A 13777-nucleotide genomic window follows, 5' to 3' on the forward strand; every position below is an offset into this window, starting at 1 on the left:
AGTGTAAAATGGGTGCAGAAGATGTCACTGGCACCTCCAGAATTTCCATGCACATCTCCAATTTATAGGATTATTTTTCCTGCTATGAGATTTCACATCCCCTCAGAGCATCTAATAAATAATACCGTATTTTATTTCAAAGCAGTAGTGTTTAGAGAGTATTTTAAAAGCTTTTTACATTGTCTATTTATAGATTGTTCTTTTCTATTTTTAGACTTGAGTCTGGGATTTCTACAGCAAAGGTTAGAGAAATATGTCTGGGTGTGGCTGATTAACAAGAAACCAATTTTTATTTATAGAGCACTTCTTCTGTGAAAGAGGTCTCCAAGTGCTGTTAAAATGTGATAAGTACAGCTTGAGTAATAAGTGTCAGTCCACCACCAGATTAAAAATTTAGAACTCTACATTGGCTTTAAAACTGATAATAGAAATAATGTTCTTGACATCCAGGGCTATAGCTTCAGTGAACTATAGCAAAAGCCTTAGTGCCAAAGGTTTAATATTAGAGGAGGATAAAATAACCAGGAACTGCACATTTAGACTCAAGACAATCATATATTTAGACACTTTCTAACAGGTTTCTTTTTCAAATAGTTATGACAAATACACCCCAGAAATATAATGTTGGGGATGGAATTGGAGGGGAGGGAAATGATTATAGCCTACCAGAAAGAAAAGAATAGCAGAAAAAATGATAATGTCTATACTGGCAGAATAATACATTAGTGATTATAGTAAATCATATGTGAGCCATCAACTAACAATCATAATCAGCTGTTTAACTGTCAATAGCTGGTCTTCCAAATGAGTTTAGAAACAGGCTTTATTGTAGGAGCTCATTAGTGGTAATCATTTTGAGGGCAAGACCTTACTAAAGGTATAGTCTCCTTTTGTTTAGTAGATTAAATTCTCATTGTAGACATATAAATGAGGCAGCAGCTAGGCCTTAGGGGGATATGCTCCATCATCAGAGTCCAGTGTGTACATCTCAGAAAAGTGACTGAAGCGTAAGCCAGGCTTGTTGTGAATTGAGACATTCCTGGAGGACCTGCTGGGGTCTGCTATACTCCTAAAGCATGCTTATCTGGACCCCCATATCTCCTGCCTTTCAGATTATGTAGCTCCAAAGGTAAGTGTTAGTACCTCTAGATAATCATATGGGAACTGGAAAATTCCCAGTGGGAGGACTAAGTACAGAAAACAATGTTAGCTAAAACTGCCCAGCTATCAAGTATAGGTAAAATGTGTAGCATATGTGACTGCATACACCTCTCCACCTTGAGTCAGCAGACATTAAACCTTGGAACTACAAGGCACAGCCCGTAATCACTTGACTGAAAGAAGTAGCTCTATTTGCTGTTAGTAGGAACAGATGCTTAGCCTCAGGGATCTAGCCACTACAAGGGAACACAGCACAATTAGCTAGTGAGTTACACCTGCTATTTGGCAGGGGCTATGGATGTACACTCTGTGTATGACAAATAATGCTTGTTGTTACTTGGGTGCATTCAAAACCACTGAAACATACATAGTATGCACCAATGAAGTGCATAAACTGCAGAGCAGAAGTTATTGTAGGGCGAGATTAATTTATGAGTTTTCTGTAGAAAGTTCAATAGTATTCTAGTATCCCATATTGCAGTTACCCTGACTCCACTCCAGTTCCGGCACCATCATTTCAGACTTTGGCTGAGATGGCCCAAGCAACGTGTCTGTGATAAATCACAGGTGTTATGGTTTGGTGTTGCCTTGTTGTTTTGCACTAAAATGTTCCCCACTCTTCTAGCAGTAATTTATAATCTGTATCAGTCATGGGAACATGGCTCACTAGGAAGAGGGCTGGATACCTGCATTTGGCAAAAGGGACAAATTCTACCTTTTGGTAGTAAATATGGAGAGAGAGAGTTTATCTTAGGGCTTATTGCCATGGGAAACACCCACTTTTCTCCTGTGATCAAGGAGCAAGTCTCAGTGAGACTTTCATTCAAATCTTCTTGTTCTTTGTTTCAAGGATCATTGAAAAACCTCCCAAATCTATGTACCATGTTTTCATAGTGTGTATTATGTCCCTCTCTGGTGGCTGGGCTACATAGAGAATAAGAGCCTATGATTTCTGTCTGTTGAAGGAGCTATTTTTTTAGTTTAAGTGGTAGAAGTACAGAGATGAAGGTTCTACATTCCAACCCTGTTGGTGACCTATCCTAGAGGTTGTTACAGCTATTCCCAGCAAAAAAATTGTTATCCGTTGTTTATAGCCAACTTTTGGTTTTGAAATATTTAAATTGTTACCAAATACATTTTAATTAGGGAGGCAGTGTGGTTTTGTGTGAGACTCAGGAGACTTGTGTTCTGTACCCAGTTCTGTCACTGGCCTGCTCTGTGACCTTATGCAAGTCACTTCGCCTCTCCCTGCCTCAGTTTTCTCATCTATAAAATGGAAATAATCATACTGACCTCTTTAGTAGATCACTTTAAGAGCCCCTCCTCCAGCACTTGCTGAAGATGAAACAAGGTGGCCAGCCTTTGTCTGTTCCCAATATTATAACGGATACTTAAATAGTCTAAAGTCTGCAACTAACTTTGGAAGGGAGGAATCTGATCCTGGAAAGATCTCAGTTTATGTACAGCATCAGTCACCTGAATAGTGAGCACTACAGAGACAATAGTGAGCACTGTAGAACGTTGGCATATGCAGAAGTCAAATAGTATTCATGCAGCTTTTCCTTATTTAAAAAAAACAAAACATGGTAGTCTAGCTGTATGACAAACACTTTTATTCTGTCTAGAACAGACACACCCTTGAACCTTAACCTAGGAAATTTCTGAAAGAAAATGAGCATACATGAGATAGTTTGAATGGAAGAAGACAGAGAAGCACTAAATATTACTGCAAGAGTTTCTCCCTCAAAGACATGGAAATGAAGGGCGGCTCAAGGCACCAGCACAGCAACATGTGCCTGGGGCGGCAAGCCTTGGGGGGCGGCCTGCCAGTCGCTGTGAGGGTAGCACTCAGGCTGCATTTGGCGGCATGCCTGCGGGAGGTCCGCCGGTCCTGCGGATTCGGCGGCACTTCGGAATCAGCATGACCAGCGGACCGCCCGCAGACGTGCCGCCAAAAGCCGCCTGACTGCCGTGCTTGGGGCGGCAAAAACCATAGAGCCGCCTCTGATGGAAACTGTGCTGATTCATCCTAAGTAGGAGAGTATTGAAAACTTGAGTGCTTTATTCACTAGATTTAATAAGAATAACTGCACAAAGGGGAGGTAGAACTCTGCTCCTAGTGGTGGTAGCTTCTCTGATTCTATATTCAGTAGAACCTGCCTAGCAGAAAATTATTTAGCAGTATCTGTGTATGTGTATTTAAAACTAATAGTGAGCTGGAAATGTTGAGTGATATGGGACCATATTTGCTGCTCTTTTCAAGTGAGGTTTCAGTTTTAAAATCAATGGTACAATGTCATCCCTGGTCTTTAAAAACAGGTTTTAATTTCAATGCATGTTAGTGTAAGATTTTTGGGGTTATCCTGTTAAGAAAAAATTCCAGCAGAAACTGATCATATTTAATTAATATATTGATTTACTAGGTAACATAACTTAAAAAATAGAAACAACTAATATGTATGTATAACAATACAGAATTTATATCAGGAGAAGTTCCATGCTAGCTTTGGGAAATCTTGTGTTTTAATATCTTCCAGTAACTTCACTTAAAATCTAAGCACATTTCAAATTGAAAAGATGTGTTTTCCCTTAACTAAAAGCCTACACATTCAACAAGAGAGCCAATCATTAAGTTAGGTTCTTATTAGCTTGCACATCATCACAGGTGATAAAGTTTCTGCAAGTTATGCCTTAACTTTCACTTGGCCAGTTGATCTTCACACATGTAACTGACTAGCCTTGGAATTATCACAGGTGACATAGTTCTCTCAATAATAGAAAACAGAGATGTAGCTCACTCTTCCTGAGTTGTTTTGGTTCTGCAGGAATGCAAAGTAATAGTGTTTTTGTTGCAGAAGTCAGCAGATGCAACTCTGAATTCACACAGGGAACAGATGTGATCAGTAAAAAGATACAATGCGTCACTTTTCAGAGTAGTACTGCAGTTTAAGACAAACTTGCATAGATCCTAACTGTCTATTCAAGGGGAGGCTGTTCTCAGACATACTAACACTCTTTAAGCCTCATAAAACCTTTTATAGTCCTTAAACACTCCCTTTTCTCCCATCAGCCATTGCATCAATTGCAGAGAAGGAAAAATACCATTAACACCTGATGTGGCAGAAATAGTGCTGTTCTGAAGAGCTGCCATTACAAATGCTTCCCTTGAGAGCCAAACTCTCAGCTGCAGAAGATCTCTGGTCTGAAACAGGCTTCTTTGTGAACAGGTAAGCACAGAGACTTTTATTCCCTTTTAAGTTAGTGGGAAAGGCTTTTACCCCTGTTGTATTTAATTCAGAGTCTCCCTTTCTCTCCTTATACTTGCAATCCTGGAGGGGGGAACTAAAGCTGTGCTGAGAGAGTAATTTGATAAGAAAAGGAGATTCAGAAGGTTGAACAGAGTATGGATGGGCAGCCTCAGAAAGGGAAATAGAGAAATCTAGGAACTCCTCAATCTCCCTTAGACTTAGCTTCTACTGTTGGTGCTGGTCAACATAGCCACAACCTTGCCTATAGTTCCACTCTGACATAACTAAGCAACAAGACCTTTTGATTGCATTTTATTTTGCAGAAGTCAGGTCATGCCAGTGCCAGTCAAGATGCTGGCTTCTAAATGAAGTATCTCTAACATGTTAAAGAACTTCTTCTAATTTTAAGATGGAAATATAATTCTTCTTTCCAGAGTGGCTTAAAAATGGTAATCACTGTTTGTTTTTTGTTTTAGAAGTCGTTCATATTAAATAGCTTTGTATTTTGAAGCGTAAGAGAAAACAAAAGCTTTGCATTCAATTATAGTGACATTTCAGCTATGTTGTTTTTTGCCCTCCATTTTAATACAGCTCCAGCAGGAGAAAATACAAAGAGCAACAATAAAAACATTGGTCTGGTCCTGCAATGCTTACTCAAGTGAGTAGTCCCACTTACTTCAGTTGGGCTACTCACAGAAGGGTTGCAAAATTGAGTGTTTAATCAACTGTTTAAAAATTAGACTTAAACATTTAGTAGAACTCAAAAGGAGACCCAGAAAAATTCAACATTGTTGCACTTTACAAGAGACACACCGACTAAACAAACATGGTTGAATCATCTAGTGGCAGCAGGAGACCTGCTAATGCAAATACTTAGTGGAGTGACTCATAAAAATAAACCAAAAGAAAAACATTAATCACCTTGCTTTTTTAAAAACTTAATATCTTAAAAGCCCAAGCAGATCTGCACTAAGGAATGTCTTCAAGCAGAACAGCAAGCACAAACTTTGAACACAGTTTACACACATTAGCTGTGTTTTTGTGTTTGTTATCCTGTACTTGAATGTGGCATATCCAGGAGATTTCACCATAGAGCTGAAAGTAAAATAACATTTCTTGTTAAAACACAAATAAAACTTTTTGTTAAACTTGCAAGAGGTGAAAAGATCGGAAGTGCTTGCCTAGCTGTCTGTCTCTACTGTGCTCCTCATCATCATGGTATATAGTGGCTATTCTAGACTGGGATTTAAAATTTTAGGGGCAGGGATTGTTTTCTTGGTTTGTTTATACAGTGCCTACCACAACAGGCTGTGATCCTTGCCTGGGGCTCTTAGGTGCTACCACAATGCAAACAGAGTAAAACAAATATTGAGAATAACATTTTAAATGCAATTGCATTGCAAAACCTATTTAGAAGTTCTAGGACCCCATTCTCAGAAGTGCTTAGTGCCTCCAGCCCCAACTGAAATAAATGGGAACTATGAGGACTCAACGCTTTTGAAAAACAGATCGGTAATGTATCAATAGGAATCAATTATATTCCCATGTGTGTATCTCTCTCTTTCCCCCTTTGTTTTCAGTGGATTGTATTATCATAAACTAAATGCATTCCAATGCCTATTTAGCTTGCTATGCAAGCTAACTCTTTACCACTCTAGGAAAGTGTTAAATAACCCCTACTACTTTTAAATCTTCCTTCCTAGGAACAGCGATCACAGGATTTGAACCAACTAACTAAAGTCCTGATTCTGTAAGCAGCTGTGCTAGTGAAGAGTCCATTGACTTCAGTGTGGCTCTGTGAAGACATGAGATTGGGGAGTGATGTATGTAAATCCAACTGCTTGCAGGATAGGAGCTTAAAAATGCTTTTGTCTGTAGTCAATGCATGCACTGACACCCAACTATTACCTAGGCGTGAAACACTTTTGTTAAGGAAATCTCTAAACGAACAAGGTTTAGCTTTTGCAAGCGAATGGACAGTGTGCCAATACTTGGGCCAACACATGAAAATTAACGAGTGCTCAGCACCTTGCAGGACTGAACTTGGCATAAAGATTGCAGGATTGGGGCTACTACTTTTTAAACTAAAACTAGAATAAACCACATCATGTAAAATCTGTAGTGGTATTACACACAAGAACCAACATAAGTTCATCTGCCCTGGTTACTTTACTTACATCTGTTTACTTACCCCTAAAATAGGCCTTAATGAAATGATTAGAGTCATTCCTTTTATTGAAATGGTAGCAGGAACATCTGTTCCTTTGTCTCTTGTCTAATACATAAATAGCATGATTTGATTCTTGCAATCCTTAATTTCTGGCTGCAATAAACTGTTGGAGCAACATGTTTCCAAAATACATGTTTCCAGCCACTGGAAGGAAGCCTATTTTGCTATTATCTTTATCATTAATTTGCAATAATCATCCAGAAACTCAGACCGGCAGGAAGGATAAAAATATAGAGACAAGCCTTAAATAGCTTGTTGACAGATAGCACTGGAAATATATTTAACATCAATTTCTGCTACAATGACCACCTGCTTCTATATGGCATCCTATTTCTTAAGCTGGTATGGTATAGAACATGTCCTGAAGGGCAAATCTTGCCCCGTGCTCCACAGGAACCAATGTGGAACCCAACACTGCACTGGGCAGAGGGGAGAGAGGATTTGGGAAGCCTGAACTCTAAAAAGCATTTACTCAGACAACAGTGTTGGTGACTCCTCCTCTATGTGGATTCACCCGCCCACTATTGTCCCCTGATGGAGCAGAAGCACTGGAGTTTAGTAGGCTCTGCAGTAGCAATCATGGAGTGGCTCTGCTACTACAGTACTCTGGAATCTGGGGAAGAGAATTGTTTCTTCCCAGTCCCAGAGAAGCCCCCTATGCCAAGTCTGGCAACACAGGCTTGGCGTGGGGTAGAGGAGAATTTTAACTCGTATAGGCAGGGAACCAGGTTCTTATTTGAGCACAGCTGTCCTATGTTCAGGGCTGTACATATCTATAGTGCTATATAAGTAGTAGTATTTATTGGCTCAGTTGTAGAGATGGGTGAAAGCAACAATGATTTTGCAGGATAGGGTTTTACCTTTGCAAACCAAACCCAGAGCTGGTTTGGATTCAGGTCTCACTTTATCCAAGCCCTCAAAGATCAGAGGGAAGGTGAGCAGCATGATTCAGCTAGATAGCTATGGTTTGGGCGCACCTGTAAATTTGTTCCATGCCTAAGTAGAGCAGTTATCAACTGAATTGTAAGTGTAGTATTAACAATGTTGATTATCTACGTAATTGGCCATTTTGTTGACCCATTTTGAACATAAGTGGCCATACTGGGCTGGAATCCTGTCTCTGGCAGTGGTTGGTATCAGATGCTTTAGAGGGAATGAACCGAACAGGGCAATTTCAAGTGATCAATTCTATGTTGTCGAATTCCAGCTTCTGACATTTGAAGGTTTATGGAAACCCAGAGGATGGGGCTGTGTCCTTGACAAACTTGGCTAATAACAAGTTCATGGAGGATAGGTCCATTAATTATCGAATACTTTTTTGAACCCAGTTACACTTTTGGCTTTCACATCCCCTGCCAATGAGTTCACAAGGTGACTATGAAGAAGTACTTCAGTTTGTTTTACACCTGTTGCCTGTTAATTTCATTGGGTGACCCCTAGTTCTTGTGTTATATGATGAAATGGTAACTAATACTTCCCTATGAAGAAAGTGAATAGCATTCATAATTTTACAAACTTCTATCATATCCCACCTTAGTCATCTCTTTTCTAAGATGAACAGTCCCAGTCTTTTTAATCTTTCCTCATATGGAAACTTCCATACCCATAATCACTTTTGTTGCCCTTCTCTGCATCTTTTCGAATTCTAATATCTTTTTTTGAGATGGGGTGACCAGAACTGCATGCAGTACTTAAGGTGTGGGTGTACCATGGATTTATACAGTGGAATTATATTTTCTGGTTTATTATCGATTCCCTTCCTAATGGTTTCTAACATTGTTAGCTTTTTAGACTACTGCAGAGCATTGAGCAGATGTTTTCAGAGAACTATCCATGATGATGCCAAGATTTCTTTCTTGAGTGGTAACAGCTAATTTAGATTCCTTCATTTTGTGTATATATAATTGGAATTGTTTTCAACATCTAATTTCATCTGCCATTTTGTCACCCAGTTTTGTGAGATCTTTAACTTTTCAGTCAGCTTTGAATTTACCTATCTTGAGTAATTTTGTATCCTCTGCAAACTTTGCCACCTCACTGTTCACTCCTTATTCCAGATCGGTTATGAATATGTTGAACAGCACTGTCCCAGTACAGACCTTTGGGGGACCCCATTGTTTGTTTCTTTCCATTGTGAAAACTGACCACTTATTCCAACCTTTTTGTTTTTTGTCTTTTAACCAGTTCTGTATCCATGAGAGGACCTCTCCTCTTATTCCATGAATCCTTACTTTGCTTAAGAGCCTTTGGTGAGGGACTTTGTCAAAGGCTCTCTGAAATAACCGATGTCAAAATATTCATTCAAAAGGAGGATTTGTTGTGCACATAGGTGATTCCCACTGGGAATGACATGTATAGACATCTGAGAGCAGTATTTTATTCTAATTGCTGTTGGACTTATTACAATGGCACATACCATTACTGTGCCATTCTATTTATTACTTTGTAACATCATGCTGTCCATATCATTACTAGGGGCCCTCTTCCTAGGGCTCTGTAATAGGCTTGGCTATTCCTTCTGGCAATGATGAGGAAGAGTTAGAAGCCCGTGATTTGTCTGATTCCTCCTTAAATGTCATGCACATAACCCTATGACTCCTTCTGGAAACTGATAACTTACTGTGCGTAAAAACATAAGAGTGACTGTACTGGGTCAGACCAATGGTCCATCTAGCCCAGTATCCGGTCTTCCAACAGTGGCCAATGCCAAGTGCCCCAGAGGGAATGAACAGAACAGGTAATCCTAGAATATCAGGGTTGGAAGGGACCTCAGGAGGTCATAGAGTCCAACCCACTGCTCAAAGCAGGACCTAAAAGCAACTAATCATCCCAGCCAGGGCTTTGTCAAGCCTGACCTTAAAAACTTCTAAGGAAGGTGATTCCACCACCTCGCTACATAACCCATTCCAGTGTTTCATCACCCTCCATGTGAAATTTTTTTTTTCCTAATAGCCAACCTAAAGCTCCCCCACTTCTTGTTCTGTCATCTGCTACCACAGAAAACAGTCTAGATCCATCCTCTTTGGAACCCCCTTTCAGGTAGTTGAAAGCAGCTATCAAATCCATCCCTCATTCTTCTCTTCTGCAGACTAAACAATCCTAGTTCCCTCAGCCTCTCCTCATAAGTCATGTGCTCTAGCCCGCTAATCATTTTTTGTTGCCCTCCGCTGGACTCTTTCCAATTTTTCCACATCCTCCTTGTAGTGTGGGGCCCAAAACTGGACACAGTACTCCAGATGAGGCCTCACCAATGCAGAATAGAGGGGAATGATCACGTCCCTCGATCTGTGGGATCGAGTAAGTGCCCTTACTTATACAGCCCAAAATGCCGTTGGCCTTCTTGGCAACAAGGGCAAACTGTTGACTCATATCCAGCTTCTTGCCCACTGTAACCCCTAGGTCCTTTTCTGCAAAACTGCTGCCTAGCCATTCGGTCCCTAGTCTGTAGCAGGGCATGGGATTCTTCCTCTTGCACCAGAGAATGCAGGTAATTCAGGGAGAGATTGTTGTCATGACTTTTGTTTACCACAATAGCTTAATTTCAGCTCTTTAGCTGATATGACTTGCATTGGAACTTTTGTTGACTAACACACCACTTATTTATTATTTGGCATATGAAGTCCAGTCAAGCCAAGCCACAGCATTCTTATCAACTATGTTCAAGGCACAAAGACCAGTATGTGTCATGGTTTGTAGCTGCCCACATCGACATAGTCTCTATCTCTAAATGCCACTGAAGTTCCGCTGCAGCACAAATTCCATGTCCAGTATGAAACTGGTTCAGAAGGCTCCATTGCATTTACAGTAAATCAAACCTGGATTGATGTTGAGTGGGGTTTGAGATGAGATAATTATTTGTCACTTTCTCTGCAGACCATGACGCTCACCACACGTCCTTTACCATAAATCCCTTACCCAGTAAATTTATCCACAACAGGTGGTATGAGGGCAGATGGCCATATGGTGGATTAAACAAGTCTCTAATTAACAGTGGCATATTGCACAACTTCGTCATGAACTTTGATACACTTTCCTCTCTGAACACTAGGTGGAGCAATATTGCAGAGAACCAGTAACCATGGTAGAGGAGTAGATTTAAGTATGCCTGAAATAATACACAGGGTGCAATTAAATTGTATGGCGATCATCTTTGTGTGAGATGAGCAAGCGCATACTGGAGTTTGATACTCCACTACTAAGTAATAGAGTGCCAAGGCTGAAGTGCGTAACATTTGGGCACTGGTCCCTCAATGTCATTCTGGCCAGTCTTCCGCGCAGGTTGTTGCACATTTTTGACTTTAGTCGCTGTCTTTGTAAGATGGTCATGATATGTGAGTATTCTAGCTAACATGACACCTCAATAAACCGGATGTGAATCATGCTTTATTCGCTGACCACTGAGAACTATATTCAGATCTCTGCCTGCTTGTGCATGATGTAAGAGGGAAAAATACTCCACCTAGTCTTACTTTCACTTGATATCAGGCACCACTGATGACAATAATCTGCCATAACTACCATATCTGCATTCAGGGCACTCTCAAGTATGTCCAAAGGAGTGTGACTGAGTACCAAGGCATATGTTGTCTGCATAAACAAACTGGTGGGACCTGGTATGTGGTAGGTCATTCAACTATAAATTGAATAACATTGGAGAGAGTGCCTCCTTGTTGGAGGCCATTCTTCTGGTGCTTTCAAGCACTTGTTCTATCACCAATATATGCACAGAAATGGTCATTTATCAGAAACAGAGCCATTGCACATACTAACCAACTTGACATAGTTGTAGACAATTTCATCCAAAGACCTGTGTGACAAACCATAATTGTATGCCATGGTCAGGACAAGGAAAACTGAACCAATGCCAGCCCTTGATCACATGTACTACGACTGCAGTGAAAACCGGCTTCCTCTGATGCCAACATGCCTTCCACAGATGGTGAAATTCTTTGCAAAATCAGATGCTTGAGCACCTTAAAGCAGATGCTTAGAAGTGAAATTGGTCTGTAGCTAGAAGGCAAGTATGGATCTTTCCCGGGTTTCAGCAAGGCAATGACCTTCACTTGGTGCCAGATTCTAGGCAGTCTGGATTCACGCAGAACTCTGAGCCATTCCTGAGCGCAAGGACCCAGATGTCTCATGAATTCATGAGACAACTATATCATATCCAGGAGCTGTTCCCATTTTTAAATCATTCAGTCCTTTATCCAGTTCCAGACTAGTGAGTGGCTCAATCTTATCTGCTGGATTACTCCTTAGGAAACACTGCCACTTGTCATGTACCTGGCACCTGACAACTCTGTCAACAGGAGCTTTGGTGACCTTCAACAGATGACTGGCAGTCTGATTTGGAGTAACTGCTGGCCTGCTTTGTCCATATGGATGTTGAGCTGCACCTAGTCGATGAATTAAGCTCCAGCTCTTCTGGCTTGACCACGTAAAGTTAAGCACCACTGTCACTTCCTCCCATCGAGCATGGCGAGCCGAATGATTCTATAAGATGGTCCACAATCTCCAGATCACCTGACTGCTTATACTGCCTCAGCAGGTCTGCACAATCCTCCTTCAAACATGGAATTTACACTGGTTGGAAACTGCATGGAATTGTTGCACTTGCAGCTTTAAAGATGGCACAACAAAAATGACAGTTTGCATCTTCTATGGAGATGATGTTTAGTGGGATGGTTACAATGCTCCATTCTAATTAGTCTGTAAAGGTGCCCCAATCTGCCTTCTGGAAGTTCCATCTAGGCTTCAGTACACTCCTTATCAGAAGACTCATTTCCACTAATGGTAGAGGGAGGAAACCCAGTCACAATATTCCCTAGTCTTTAGGAAGTGAAGCTCCTAAGGCTTTTAAATCCGTATATCAAAGAAAACATGCACAGGTGTGATGGTGTCAGCTCCCTAACACCACCATCCTGTTAGCCACCCAAGCAATCTCCTCCTGAAAATACTAGACTTTACTTTGCCTTACAGATTAACAATAGGTGGACCCCAGTCCACAAATTCATTTCAAGGGTTCCACTCTAGTGCCCTTATCCACTGAACAGCCACAGAAATACCAGGCTTGCTGTTCCTAAGAGAACAGAATGCACACCAGCTTGTATGATTGCACTTAGGATCAGCTCCCTTGTTTAATACCATAACTTATTTTTGTTTTCGCATAAATATAAGTGTTATCTATTGCCAAAGATTTAGAGAGAGTGTGTATGAATAATGGAAATAAAGGTTGCATATAAAATCATAACATGCTTTCTGAAAACTAAAATTAACAGGCTAACCTGCTGTCTAAAGCAGCTTACCCCCAAAGTCCTCTGCAGTGTTTCAGACAAGACTAGTTGTGATCTCATTTTTCCTGATTTTAAATGTGCTGCCATTTGCTTCCTAGGTGCTGGATGGAGTGTGGGCAGGGGTGTTGTCTTTATTCCCCAAATATAGTCCAGCAAACCTCTTGAAGTGTATCTTAAGACAATGTTCTCTTCTACCACTGTTTCCATACCTGCTGGCTGAAATTCTCACAATCATTTGTCTGCATTTAGCTTAGATGGGTGATGCGAGACCCATTTGTAAATGAGACCATACTTAACTTACATTTCAAAAGAGAAACAGGTGAATAAACATGTCTTGACTAACAGGTTTTCTGCCAGATGGCTCTGCTTTGATCTAGACTTTAGAAAATATTTTCAGTAGGTCTACATAGCTCCTTACATAGTATCTGTACATACATTTCACAGTGATATAAATGACTCGTGACCCTGGCTTTCATTTAAGATACCATGTGACATACATTCTGGTTTACCAAAGAATATACCAGAATCAGGACATTCTTCTAACCCTCTGGCCAGTAGGCAGTAAGAGGTTCTTGGGTCACAGCAGGCATGATTAACTTTATCATTTTGGTGGTAATAAAAAGTGAAGAGGTAAGTTTCCAATGCTGTTTCTAATACTATAAAATTCAGAGGCAATAACTGATATGTCATGTCCTGTTCCTTGGTTTCTTTCCTTTTTAAATAAGTGAAAAGTTGAGTCTGAATTCTAATCTCCCGCCCCCCATTAAATGCAAAAATGTCTGTCTTCCAATGTCATCTTTGCTAGTGCCTATGCATGTGTTATGGATTTTAATGTTTTGAATAAA

General features: G+C 40.5%; 1 protein-coding gene across 1 annotated transcript in view; it reads left to right on the forward strand.

The window, feature by feature from the left end:
* The first annotated feature begins 4339 nt into the window (after positions 1-4339).
* KCNK2 (potassium two pore domain channel subfamily K member 2) overlaps positions 4340-13777 on the forward strand; it is a 208440-nt gene continuing 199002 nt past the window's right edge. Inside the window, exon 1 of the mRNA XM_034764515.1 lies at positions 4340-4388. The gene's annotated coding sequence lies outside the window, so the exon portion shown is untranslated. The remainder of the gene's footprint in view (positions 4389-13777) is intronic.

This window comes from Trachemys scripta, chromosome 3, assembly GCF_013100865.1.
Source record: "Trachemys scripta elegans isolate TJP31775 chromosome 3, CAS_Tse_1.0, whole genome shotgun sequence".
Classification (NCBI taxonomy): domain Eukaryota; kingdom Metazoa; phylum Chordata; order Testudines; family Emydidae; genus Trachemys; species Trachemys scripta.